Below are 13,319 nucleotides of genomic sequence, written 5' to 3'. Positions count from 1 at the left end.
TGTACAAAAGATTCTTTATAAGAAACCCATTCTTCTCTTTGCTCTTGTTCCTTTCTTTTACCTGTTCTTGTATATCATTTATTCAATAACTGGCAATTTTATTGGATCTAGAGACTTTATGGTTACAGTGAAATTATTAATATTCGTTCAAGCTTAATTTTCGTGGATTTTGTTGATAACGATTATATACTTAAATGTGTTTAATCCTCAACAAATAATGAAAAATTCATTCTTCATTTATGAATCCACGAAATTGCTAGCAATCAACGAAAATTGACCCCTCCAAAATCTAAATCAATAACAGTAGCCTATAAATGTGGATTCACTTTAAAAGTCCATAAGTATAAAGCACAATCTGTATTCGTCTTCTATTATAAATAATCTTGTACCTCAAATAAAAAATTATATAAAGCGATTAGTTGCCTTGGTTAATTCTATTCAGGGAAAAACTGCTTATAGAATTTGGCTGATTTTGAATTGCATTAAAATTAGAATTTTAAAAACCAAAAAAAAAAAAACCACAAAAAACTAACAAACAACCAAAGAAAAGGAAAAAAACAAACAAAACTAAAAGAAAAACCCAGAAAAAAAAAAGAACAAAGAAAAAACACACATGCACGTCAATTTTTAATAGAAACTTATCAGCTATAATTGTTTTAAAAGAAAGTAAAATGTTAATATGATCTATGTATTTACCTAAATAAACAGACATGGTTACGAATCTGGCCAAAATTTATTTTTCCGTTTTTAATGTTAAAAATGCTCTGCTTCAGTAAATAAGGTACTTTTAATAGTCGACGAAAATTTGACTGTCAGTCGTAGCATTATAATAGAGATACAGAGCTTACAATTATTTGTTATGTAAACAAAGCTTATGTCATGTTTTTGTTTACATTTTGAATGTTGATAGGGAAATTCTAGGTTTATACCTGAAATTAAAGTGACATTTATTTATGTTCAAAACGAATTAGCAGAAAGAAATATCAGCATGAAAAAGACCTTTTACCGGTTTATTGAAGCAATGTAAACAAAAACTTGACATAAATGATACAATGTAATTTTTTTCTCTCTTATCAAAAATAGATAAAGCAACTTCTAGCTCAAAGCTTAAAATTGCTTCAATTCCCTTCGAGACAAGAACAACAATTAACTAAGGAAGTTTTTAGGCTATTGATTACCACAACAGTTTGTTGTATGATATTGTTACTCTCTATAAAACTATGTTACATGGATGACTTCTTTAATGCACCAGTTAACTGAGATTATAAGCGATAAAAATATTAATACACTGTAATAAAACCAAATCAATATCAATTCTACATTGAAAGTTTTCCAGTAAATTTTTACTAAATCTATTTTAATTATATCTTACTTACTTGACCTGTATAGTATATTTCTGTATTACTTCTAGCAATTCATCCAAGAGTTTTATTAAGAAATATTTTAAGGAATCATTCTTCGAGTATTATGGGGGGGGGGGGTAGTCAAAGGGATAATTTTGTTTGCAAGGAGGGTCTGAGGCCTTTTTTTCCTTAACTTCATTAAAATAGGAATTTAAAAAGTTCGACAATTTTTTTCCAGTTTTTTTTGGGGGGGGGGGGTTCTGACCAAACCGACACTCCCCAGTCCCGCCTTCTTAGATCCGCGCATTCTTTTGTTATTATTGATTTTAGAATAATATTTGAGACCAGGCAGATTTGTAATCGCCTTTATTTATGAAAGCTTTTCTTCAAATAAAGACCTTTGCATACGGATATGGAATTTACAAAAAAATATGCAGATAAAATTTACATACAGAAAATGTACATATTATTATGTGTTAAAGTATCTTCGTTGTGCTTATAAAGCACTTTGCAGTAGGTATAAACATTATGCTTATGGTTGCTCAAAATGGGTGATACTGTATACGTGTAAATTGATGTATAATGTCTCAATGGACATGGGTATCAACGTTTGACATAAATTGCAAAAACGCATCACACGACCGAGTCTAGCACGTATCTGTCAAATTTCCTCCGGAGACTTATAATTTGCATGTCAATATAGGCCTCGACCAGACACAGCCTGTAAAACCGACCAAACACATATCTTTTTGCTCCTTTTGTTTAGTGCAAGTGGTTCCCGAAACATTTTCCATTTTAGGGGGCTTCCATCGTTACGTCCAATCGATAAGCGCTCTTGGCTCATCTCAATCACTAGACTTGTGAAACGCAAAAAAATTATCCTCTAGCAAATTTGATTATCAAGCTCGTAAAAAAAAATCCTGGACCCAAATTTGTGACCCTCTCTTTGCCGTCATAGAGAATTTAGGATAATTGGATTTCACACACTTTTTTGTGCCTAAAGTAAATATCTTGGTGGTTTGTGAAAACTGAGAATTATGAAGTAAGTGATTTACAGTTTTTGTATAATTTTTTGTCATTATTTTTCACTCTTTGTTTGTCAAAGAACTTTCAATGCTTCAGTTATGATGAATATTTCTTTTAAATAAGGTTATGTATGTGGGTTTTTAACCATTGGTTTCTATTTGTTTAGAAGCAAGTATTTTGTAAAATTTTAATAAATGCTTGTTTCACCATACACTGTACTTGTTCTACCATTTCATGTTCGGTCTAGCATTTAAACAATCCCTCCTATATTATTTACTAAACCTCTTTATCAAAATAATAGTACTAATAACACTTAAACGATGAACAAATGCAATAACTGTTTTGTCACGTTGCAGTTCGCTGCTCAGGCCGTAATATTGCATATTATTCATAACCAAAAACTGCCTATACGGATCAAGAATTCTTTTAGAAGTGCAACGAAATTTGCCGTAAAAAGTTTGAATGGTTTAGTGCACTTACATATATGTAATTTTAGAGTCGGGTTTTTTTTTGTTTTTTTTTTTTTTTGGGGGGGGTGTTTTTCCTTGCATTGTTTATTGTTCAAAGTCATCTCTTATATGAAACAAGCAATAATCATAGGGCCCAATTTCCCGATTAACAATGCCATAACGTATTGCTTGGAATACCGCATGAAATATTAATTGAAAAATTTGTAAAGAATTGCCACCTGGCAGGTGAAATTCCTGAGCAATGTCAGAATTATTCCTTTTATTGACTTTGTTTACAAAAAAGGTATATTTTTTGCAAACTATTTCATTGTCATTTTATTCTAGTAATCGTTGTTCACAATACACCGGAAGGATAAAATATTCAGCAGTTAAGCCTTACAACTCAGAACCACTACCGCATCGTTAACTCATTTGACACTAAAACATTCACAACATGCTCAATTTGATTGCTATTTTTGTTAATTGCTAAGTTTTCATTTTACATTTCCTTAATATGTAAGAGAGAGAGAGAGAGAGAGAGAGAGAGAGAGGAGAGAGAGAGAGAGAGGGGGGGGGTACCGTTGACTGAATAACTTTTGGGAGAGTCTATTTTTGGTATATTTTTTCAACCATATTTCCTTGATATGTTTATCTGAGAGAGAGAGAGAGAGAGAGAGAGAGAGAGAGAGAGAGAGAGAGAGAGAGAGAGAGAGAGAGAGAGAGAGAGAGAGAGAGAGAGAGAGAGATAGAGAGAGAGTATGAGTATCGTTGAATGAATATCTTTTGGGAAAATCTAGCTTTGACTACAATGCACTTTTATTTCATCATCAAATTATGTCATTTCCCCCAATTCATTTATAATCTCATTGCATGGGCCGGTATTACTCATCAAAAGTAGCTCAACGGGAACATTTAATTTTCACTCACTCCTGAGGTTTGACATAAACTGATGCAGACTCCATAGCGTACAGCAATCATTGTAGGATTACCGATGGCAATCCGGAGAGAACAATGTATCTGGCGAAAATATGGGGGATGCTATCTCAGTTTTTATTCATTCGGGTGAAGGGATTGCCGTCTGTAAGACGGCAAATCTGTATAGACACAAGTCGCCTGGGTTACAACAAACAATAGGTTTCTAAATACGAAAAGATATAATCAGGGTATGGTGCATTTTGCAATAGTCTGCCTTATTGAGCAACTCCTTGAATTTGGAAAAAAACTTCTAATTTCCTAGCACAGCATGCAATGTTATTTAAATGCAGAATTGTCCTTTATAGCACTTCGAAATTAAACCCCGCGCTTTAAAAAAAAGCACTTTGGTTTTTTTCTGGAAGTGAAAGCTTTGATGAGATCATGCTTCATTCAAGCTACAGAAAACATTTTGTCTGAATGATAAGTCCACAGAAAAGAGGCCCTCCCTTAGCAAACAAAGAATGGTGTATTATCGTTATACGGGGGTTCTGTTCTTGGGGAATTCGCGCCGAACGTTCTATGACAAGCAATTTATTGTCCATATAATTGAAGCCAAGAATCTTTAATCATGTCTGACGGGGGCTCCCCAAACAGCAGACGACAAGAGTCACGACCAGTCATCAACTTCCTGTATGGAGCTCAGTTGCAGTTGTCGGTCATTGTTTCATCGTTTATTCTCCTTCCTTATGTTTGGAAGAAATATTATTTATTAAGAGTGCTTAATATGATTGTGGTCATTGATAGACTGTATTGATCTCCTTTGAAAGAAGAGCTTTGTATAAAGGTTTACGAAAATACTTGAATTTTAAAGCTAAAAAATACATAGAATTTTTCTTTACTAAATAATACTTGAATTTTAAAGCTAAAAAATACATAGAATTTTTCTTTACTAAATAATAGTTATAGCCAAACAAATTATATCGAGAAGTTTCGGGTAGATCTGAAGAGTAATATGTTGACCATCTACTTGGAGCCTACATAATTGTACTAAATTGTAAAATACACAAATTCATTTCTCTGACCGTGCAAATTCGTTTAACTGGTCGTTGTGCTAAGCATTGTTTTACAATGGAAATACTGTAAAATGTGATACGTGTGCTAAAAATACGCGAGCAACTGATGCTGATACCAGTTTCATTGTCTGTTACTGAATCACTAAATAAGGAAATTAGTCGTCGCGGATTCGTTATCAACTGGTTATTTACGAGCTATAATTAAAGAATGATACTCATTTTACAGTATTTCAGTCTGATTAAAATCAAACCTTTTCAAATCGGTCATCATCAAAATAATTAAGGAACTTGAAGGTTTGATTTTAATCAAACTAACAGTATCAAACCTGAAGTTTCTGCAAGCGTCACAAAAATATAAAACTGTTCATTTTGCTGTGTTATACGAAAAAAAATAAATGACCATGTGATGGTTGAGTTTTTCCGCTACAACCATTTTTTCGTAATGTTAAAAAATATGGATTTATATGTATAATATCGAAAAATCGATATTCAATTTCGTTTGATTAATGAATATTTTTATTTTAAAAAAAATATCAATTTGCCATAATTTTTGTGTCTTCTATGTAAATGGTTCTAAATAACGTGTTCGGGAAAATACACTTTAATCCATCAAGATAATCAACAAACATCAATGAACTCGTTTTCCGTTTATGTTGGATTGCAGTTCAATTTAAGAAAATTTGCTATCCGTACATGTAAAGAAAAATACAGTATCAGTGTTTATCGGGATTTTTTTTTCTCCAAGCCGTTTTCTTCCTTTTTCGTACAAGGATATGTTAACGTGGTTAGGACAATTTCTGTATTTGTCGTGCATAACGAGAGAACTTGAGATTTCCATTCACTCTATTTTAAAATTAAAATGAGCTGAGACCGAGGACAATCGGTTTCTTTTGTCTAAAACGGTCTCTTTCCACAACAAAGAAAGAAAGAAAACACACAATAGGGGACCATCATGAATTAATGAAGAAAAATCGATTTGAACAAAAACCCCTGTTAAACAGTATTAAAAAAATCTGATTGTGTAGTCCATTTGAAACGCTTACCCACACACACAAACAAATATATAGTCTAGTACTAGTTAACTTAAGTTATATTGATTTTTTTTTTTCATATCGAAGGTTTTGCATCAAATTGTAAACTGTTTTTTTTCTTTTTTGTGACTTCTCAGTTTGGTGGTACATGTATATACTAGGTATATTTTTTTCATTCGTATTCATTCATGCAACTCAATGTATCGTTTTCTCTGAAATGTTTTAAACCTGGGCTGAAAAAAGCGGTGAGAAGATCACGAGATTTAAACCATATATCTTCAGCAAGAGATCGTCATAAAAAGGATTGTCTTTCGGCATCATATCTTTATAATGGGAAAGTTTTCTGTCTAGGTAGAAAAAAACCGTTGAGCTTCTGAATAGTGTAATACGATATTTGTAATCATTACAGTCGAATATATGCAGTTTTATCATCACATGTGCAAAACTGTTCTCTAAAATACTCAGAGTTTGGGAATTCTTCATCAGTTTCTTCTTTGCATGTAAAGCTATGTCGCTCTGTTCTGATGTCACATTTAGCACCATGTTTGCTAGTTGTCGATTGCTAGAAGAGCGGAGGAAATTAAGACCAATTCTTATGGAGCGCTCACAAGAAAATACAAGCCTTGTTGTTTAATGTTTTATCAGTCCAATAAACGACATGTTTCTCATTCAATCTCCCGTAATTTAGACAGATGATGTACGAATTATCTAATGAACGAAGTGACAATACGACTCTCCTATGGGGAATGTTTCTTCCTTTTCTTTATTGAATAGCAATTTTCAAAGAGCGATTAAAATGAAACTCTTCATTCATCATGCAGCCAACGATAATTTGTAGTTGACACAAAGACAAAACTCACGATATGAGTTGGGGAATCTGTTACCAAGCTTTGCAATTTGTGTTTGTTTTAATATTGATTAGATCCTGTTTTAAGATATACTTATACTGTTCAAGAACAAAGCTAATTTTTTATTCACCAGTCGATCCCACCTAATCTTTTCTTAAATACACAGATGCTGGGTAAAACTTTATTTGTTCTCAACACGATTTCCTATAAGGAAAATGGATCTTTTATATCTTTTCGAAGTCTGGCTTGATTTTTTCCCTGTTTTTCCTATAAATCCTTGATTTATAGTAGACTAAACACATTTTAAACTGCATGGCTAGTTATTTTATCAATAAATAGCAAAATGTTTTGATGTCATGTGCAAACATGTAAAAGAAAACATATTGTGTTTGCTAAAAGCAAATGCGCCCGAAAATAGGCAATTAAAGAATTAATGATGAGGATCATTATAATGAATAAAGATGTTGCTATATTGCACGCGTCAGTTAAGTTATTGATCATTCGAAGAATTCCACTTCTACCAAATGTTACAAAAAATATACGCCGATCCCGATCGAATATGTCTTCTTATGTTGTGCGATCCCGGTCGAGTATAGTTAGAATGTTTTAGTTTTCAGATGACCAGACAAACACAGAATCTAGAGCTCAGACGTGAATAATTTCGGAAGGACTTTCAAAGTTGGACATGCATGCCAAACATTAAGTGTTAACCTACCATGGCTCAGAATATTACTAGTTTATTTTGCGACAGAGGTCCTAAAGATATAATCGACTATTAAAGTATTGGTGTACGGAAAAAGAGACGGCAAGACAAAACAAAACCTTTTGCTGCAACCGACAATCTTCTTTAGCAAAATAGATCCCCAATAAATATTCGGAAATTCCCAGTTTTTTGTGTGTTGAAATTATGACATTTATGGATACAAAAGAAGTAAGACGTGATTTGAAATATGTGTTTTAATGCACCAGTAATGCGTTTGTAAAATCTACATGTACATCTGTACATTGAGCGATTGATCCCAGAATGCACCGCGAGTCAGCTGTTACAGTAAGGAGGACTGATATGTTGTGTCAAACAAATTATCGGGATGGCTGTTGGTTTTTTTTGGTTCAAGGTGGTTCGTCTAGACTTAGTGAAAAATTGATCGTGTGTAGCAGGATAGAATAGTCAGACAGTATATACCGTACAGTTAACAAATTGACTGAGAACCATTGAAGGGACTATAGACGTCCATGTACCAACTTTATCCTAACAGATACCGCGTTATTGCGAGGTAAGCTTTTAAACTAAAGGTTAACTGGTATAAGAAACATGGACGAAAGCTTGTTTCTTTACAAGAACTGACTTTCTTTTTTAAAGGATGTTATTGTTAGAAATTGACGAAACTTGGTATCAAACACTCGCATAGAGTCACTAATCGAATAGCTTTGTATCATAAACTAAATTTCATTAATTGAGTTATGCTTTTTAAATTCAGGTTTACCAAAATGTCTGACATATTTGCTGCCTTTTAGGGCAAAGTTTTAATTTGAACTCAACGTTACGCATGCAGCCGACATATATAATCTCTTATGATAAGATAGGTTGTTGAAGACTGTACGATTTTCTTTTAAATTTTCATGATTTGGTTGTTTTTGGTTTTTTCCCTAGCTCTCTCTCTCTCTCTCTCTCTCTCTCTCTCTCTCTCTCTCTCTCTCTCTCTCAATAAGCTTAGTCGATTTTACCCTTTTTACACCATACCATCTGCTTGCTAATTTATTCATGCATTTAATACAAAAACATCATGATTTCGTGAAACAGTGTAATTAAATCATCAAAATACATTGCCATCTTTTGCTATGATTCATGCCAATAATAATAAAAAAAACCTGCACAAGTCACATGCAAATCCAGAACAATTTGATGCCCAAGATTGTTCTTCGTTATCAGTAATTATATCCTATTACCATCATCATCGAAGAGGATACTATTGTTTTGAATGCCGAATAAGTCACGTTCCATAGAGTTAGAGTGTTATTTTTTTCTTTCAAAAAATTAATTCTTTTGCCAAATCACGAGGGACACGTCCCGATTTCCGTGACGGTTGGTTTCATATTTTATACATGAATGTATGTGTCAAGTTTTCTTTGTAAGAATAGTTGCATAAAACACGTTGTTTTGACAAGCAAGCAAAGGAAATAAAAAATCGGGAATGTCAAAATAATAAAATAAAAATAAGTCAATATGTTGCTGAATTTTAAACCAAAATGTTATTACAACTGTTGAAGAACAAAAAGTGAGAGTTTTTCCATGGAGCAAATATTCAGCTTCGTTTCCCTTTATAGTTTTTCCAAATTGGAGAGTTATTGATTTGCGGCTCGACGTAAATTTCAATAGAAGGATTCTTGAAACTCTAATCTAATTCTGATAATTCAATCAAATATGCAACATTAAAAGGCTTTCCACATAAGGAAATTTCAAAATATAGAATAAATATAGCCTATTGATGATGTTTGCTGGTACTTTTTGCAATTTTTTGTATACCCTGAGACTTACATTGTATGTAATAGAATGCCCGTATATTCATGATAAATGTTTATCAATCCTACAGACGCGGTGGAAGGTGCAGCCATCGGAATATTTATCACAAGGGGTGGTATTAAGAGCTGTTGTGATGTAATTGAATGTCATAGATATTAAGATGCAATTGGGATCGACTTTTCTCACTGGAGATTTGATAACGAATCTCCTTAAAATACAATATTCTGTGTATAATGATATAATTGCAAATTGCATTATTCGCAAATCATTCTACACAGTTTGTCAAAATAAGTATGATATCAGATTTACATGCAACTCCCCAAATTCAAGATCTGTATGATATGTACATATATGAATCAAAACTCCTTTGTCTATCGTTACGAGAAACATACGAATGTGATATTTGTTACAAGGCTATACTTTAGTTTATTCAGTAAAAAATAGCACTGGTCCTTAATTCTGGAGGCTTTTGTACTCGAAAGTTTACAATTGAGTTGCATGGCCCATCATAAACATAATTTTATAAGGGACGTTAAAAAATTAATAAAGATCTGCAAGGTGTAGTCGAACTTGATAAGAAGTACTTGCTGTGTCAGGCGTACATGTGGTTGTACAGTAGGGTCTGCATGATAAATGCATCTTCTCCCCTTGCTCACCTTGTTTTAAGTGGAACACCATTCGAGTGTAGCTCTAACCCGATCTAAATTCGAGCAACATTTGAAAAATATTCCTTTAAATACGTTAGGATAAAAATAACTAGTCAAATATGATCTGTATAGTGTATCATTATGAGGCTAAACAGCAAGTTTCAAATCAATTCACCATACCATAAAGAAAAACAGTCTGTAAAACAAAGTTGGGACAGAATGTCTGACAAACAAAAAACAAAAAAACAAAACCAGAAAGACAACAGTTAAGACTAATGTTTTGAAATGCTCTTTTATCAAATATTTTATCAATCTCGGGCCTGCAAACGCGATTGAAGGTGCAACTTCATGATGTTTATCAGAAGAGGTGATATTATTAGCTGTTGTTATGTAATTGAATGTCATAGATATTACGATAAAGTTGGGACCATTCTCACTGCAAATTTGATAAAGAAACTCATTGAAATACAATATGCCGTGTATAGTGATATAATTGCAAATTGCATTAGTCAAAATAGATACGAGATCAAATGTACATGCAGATCCCTAAGTTTATGGACTGTATGGTATGCATATAACCTCTATCATCTATTATTTCAAGAAAGTTTGCAATTTCCGAAATTTAACTAGCAACTTAATGACATCTCGGAAGACTAATTGGTACTACATGTTGATACGTGTAAATTGGTAGAATTAGTATACAATACCAGAACAGGAGTTCCGATTTTTTAAATACATTTTGACATTTTTGACAAAATCATAAGCCAAATTTGGAGGTTTCTTCATTTGAAGCCGGTTTCATTAAGATTTAGACTAAATGATAAAATGTAATTAAAACACATCTCTTAGATGTCAAAGTTTTGTCTTCTTCTCGATCTGTCGTCAATGTAACATGTTTATATCTAATAAAATGTCCAACAGATGCTGTGTCGTTCTCAAGTAAGCCTTGAAAATGTAGATTCAGTTAATACCCTTTTTGCACTGGTGCAAGTCAATTTTATCTTTCATCAAACAAACAACACATGTCTCTTTGTAAAACTTTGAGAAAACTCATAATAGAAGTCTGAAATAGAGTCGTTGTTTTATCTAGAGTTTTATCATAACTATCATTGTCTGTTCCGAGGATTTATTGCTTGTTCTGTGTCGGCCCATCTTACAGTCTGCCACTGTATTATTCCTGTCCTGTAGAATTACGCAACATTTGTAATACTTTCTATCTCTCCCTTTCTCTCTCTGATATTGAAATCAGCCTTTTGTTTCAACTATTGTGTGTGTATTTGAAAGGAAATCAATACTTATTTGTTTTGGCATGAATAGACATTCTCGTTCCACTCGTTTCATGGTGGTATCGAAGCTAATAATTGAAATAAATTCTAAGTTCTTGCTCGAGTAAACCTAATAAGTGTATTGGCAAATTGAAGGACAAAAATAAGTATTTAATCTTTTCGTGCAATTCACTTCAAATGCCAAGTTTTATAATCGAGAATTTTTATTCTCGCAAACACAATTAAATATCTCATTTACACGAAGATGAAGTAGTGTTTGTAGATCGGCTATTTTAAGGAATTTCGTTCTATTTTTCAGAAATTTTAAGTTAATCGATTTTAATTTTTCTAAAGTTTTGAATAAAGTTTTTAAACTCATTGAATCTACATGTATGTTCTTTTGGTGGGGTCTCCAATATTAATCTTGACCCCTGAAGAGCGACTCAAGAGTCATCAAAACCATCGGAAAAGTTTCTCATACAGGGTATGCGTATACATGTACTTGCAGATAAATATATTTCCACTTAAAGTTGCAATCCATAAAAATATAAAGTTGCATTTATAAAAAAAAAAATTGGAAAAGACAAAAAAAATAAAAATCGATTAAGGTTAAGAATTTTTACAAATTAACACAGGTGAAGGATATTATATGCAATGCATTTAAATGTATTACATCAAGTTGTGTGTTTATTTAAAGATTTTTCGGTTGAAACTCAGCTTACACTAAATCAAGTGCATAACCAAATATCGTGCTTATTTATATTTTATTCAAATTTATTTGAATATATATAAACAAAAAAATACAATCATAGTTAATTTTCACCAAATGTCATACAAGCTAGATACAATACGCTGCAATAGCAGTGTTGCAAGACGTTCTAAGCTTTTGTGTCGTCTTGAAATAGTAAAAAATTACAGATTGAGAAATGAAGTTCAAGGAATTGAAATTTGTTCCAAGGCTTTTGTGCTATGGATGTGCTTAAGTGGCATCAAAGTGTTTTATCTAACCATTCTACACTTATAGGCATTCATTAAGATGTCCATTTATTACTGTATAATGGCAATTTTTTTTTATACTGAGAAGAACACGATATCTGCATGGTTCTTATGTGTTGTGAGACTTCAGGCACTATTCTGTGTCGCTCGTTCGACACTTGTCAGATTGGTTCTGAGAAATGTGGACTTGACTGATGGCAATGTACTGTAAACCCTATAAAGAGTCTTACCCTCAAAGTGGTGTGAAAAGCTTGGGGGTGTCTAGCACTTTGGAAATGTGTAAGACAGGGCACTTAAAAAGCGGTGTTGAGAGAGAGAGAGAGAGAGAGAGAGAGAGAGAGAGAGAGGGGGGGGGGGGGGAGGGAGCTTTCTTGGTTCCGTTACTTTCAGGTCAATAGGATTTTTTTCTAATTCACACTTCAAACAATGGGGTATTACTGAACATCGTTGTTGTGTCAAATTAAGCGGAAGTCGCGAGGCACATGAAGCTATGGTTTTTAAGTTTAAGCTTTTGACTATTTGGGAAGCGAATAAAATATTTACTGAATAATAATTAGAAGCATGCTAGGCATGTACAATAAAATACAAATAGATAATTAAAAACGTATATATCGTAAATGCTCATTAACAATTTTGTTCTTTAAAGAATCGGCTATCGCAAAATTTAATTATTTCGGACGTTAAAACTGTTTTTAAAACAAAAATAATGTTCGTCAATCATTTTGGCTTTGAATGAAATTACAAATTGACATGAATACTGTTCCTTAAAATTATCGTGCAGAGTATCATCACGATTATTAAATATAAGATGCTTCTCTAGTGCGTGAGCCAGGCAAGATGCGTGGTTTATGATGAACAATACTCAACGGAAATTATTATCCCAATTATTCAGTAATTAGGCCTGTTGGAAAATTATTGATCTTTCCTGTTGGCATTATACTAAAGTCATGCAAAAGTGCTTCTTTAATATCAGAACCAAAAGGTACCTAACTTTTATCCGATAATGATTGATGCAATTCGGCTTGCCTGCTTCATCAGTATAAGGCTCTTTGCCTTTTATTTCTATATACTTTAAAAACCCGCTTTTGATGTAAGCGGAACATATAAATTTTGCAGCAACAAGATAAAAGATATCTCGAACGAAATTTTAATGTTTAAACACAGTATATCATACACTCTTACTTGACATTGTGTGCTTCAAGTTT

The 13,319-nt window shown here is 32.8% G+C and overlaps 1 protein-coding gene across 3 annotated transcripts in view; it reads left to right on the top strand.

Moving 5' to 3' along the window:
- The first annotated feature begins 2,195 nt into the window (after nucleotides 1-2,195).
- The window catches only part of LOC105321996 (neuropilin and tolloid-like protein 2), a 28,752-nt gene continuing 17,628 nt past the window's right edge, over nucleotides 2,196-13,319 (top strand). Inside the window, exon 1 of one of the 3 annotated variants that reach the window (XM_011420498.4) lies at nucleotides 2,196-2,385. The gene's annotated coding sequence lies outside the window, so the exon portion shown is untranslated. Of the gene's footprint in view, nucleotides 2,386-7,615; nucleotides 7,960-13,319 lie in introns of those variants that run through there. The other 2 variants (XM_011420497.4, XM_011420499.4) reach the window with 2 other exon arrangements.

The sequence above is a fragment of the Magallana gigas genome, chromosome 9 (assembly GCF_963853765.1).
Source record: "Magallana gigas chromosome 9, xbMagGiga1.1, whole genome shotgun sequence".
Classification (NCBI taxonomy): domain Eukaryota; kingdom Metazoa; phylum Mollusca; class Bivalvia; order Ostreida; family Ostreidae; genus Magallana; species Magallana gigas.
The sequence above is the reverse complement of the archived record's forward strand: the minus strand, read 5'-3'. Positions and strand labels throughout refer to the sequence as shown.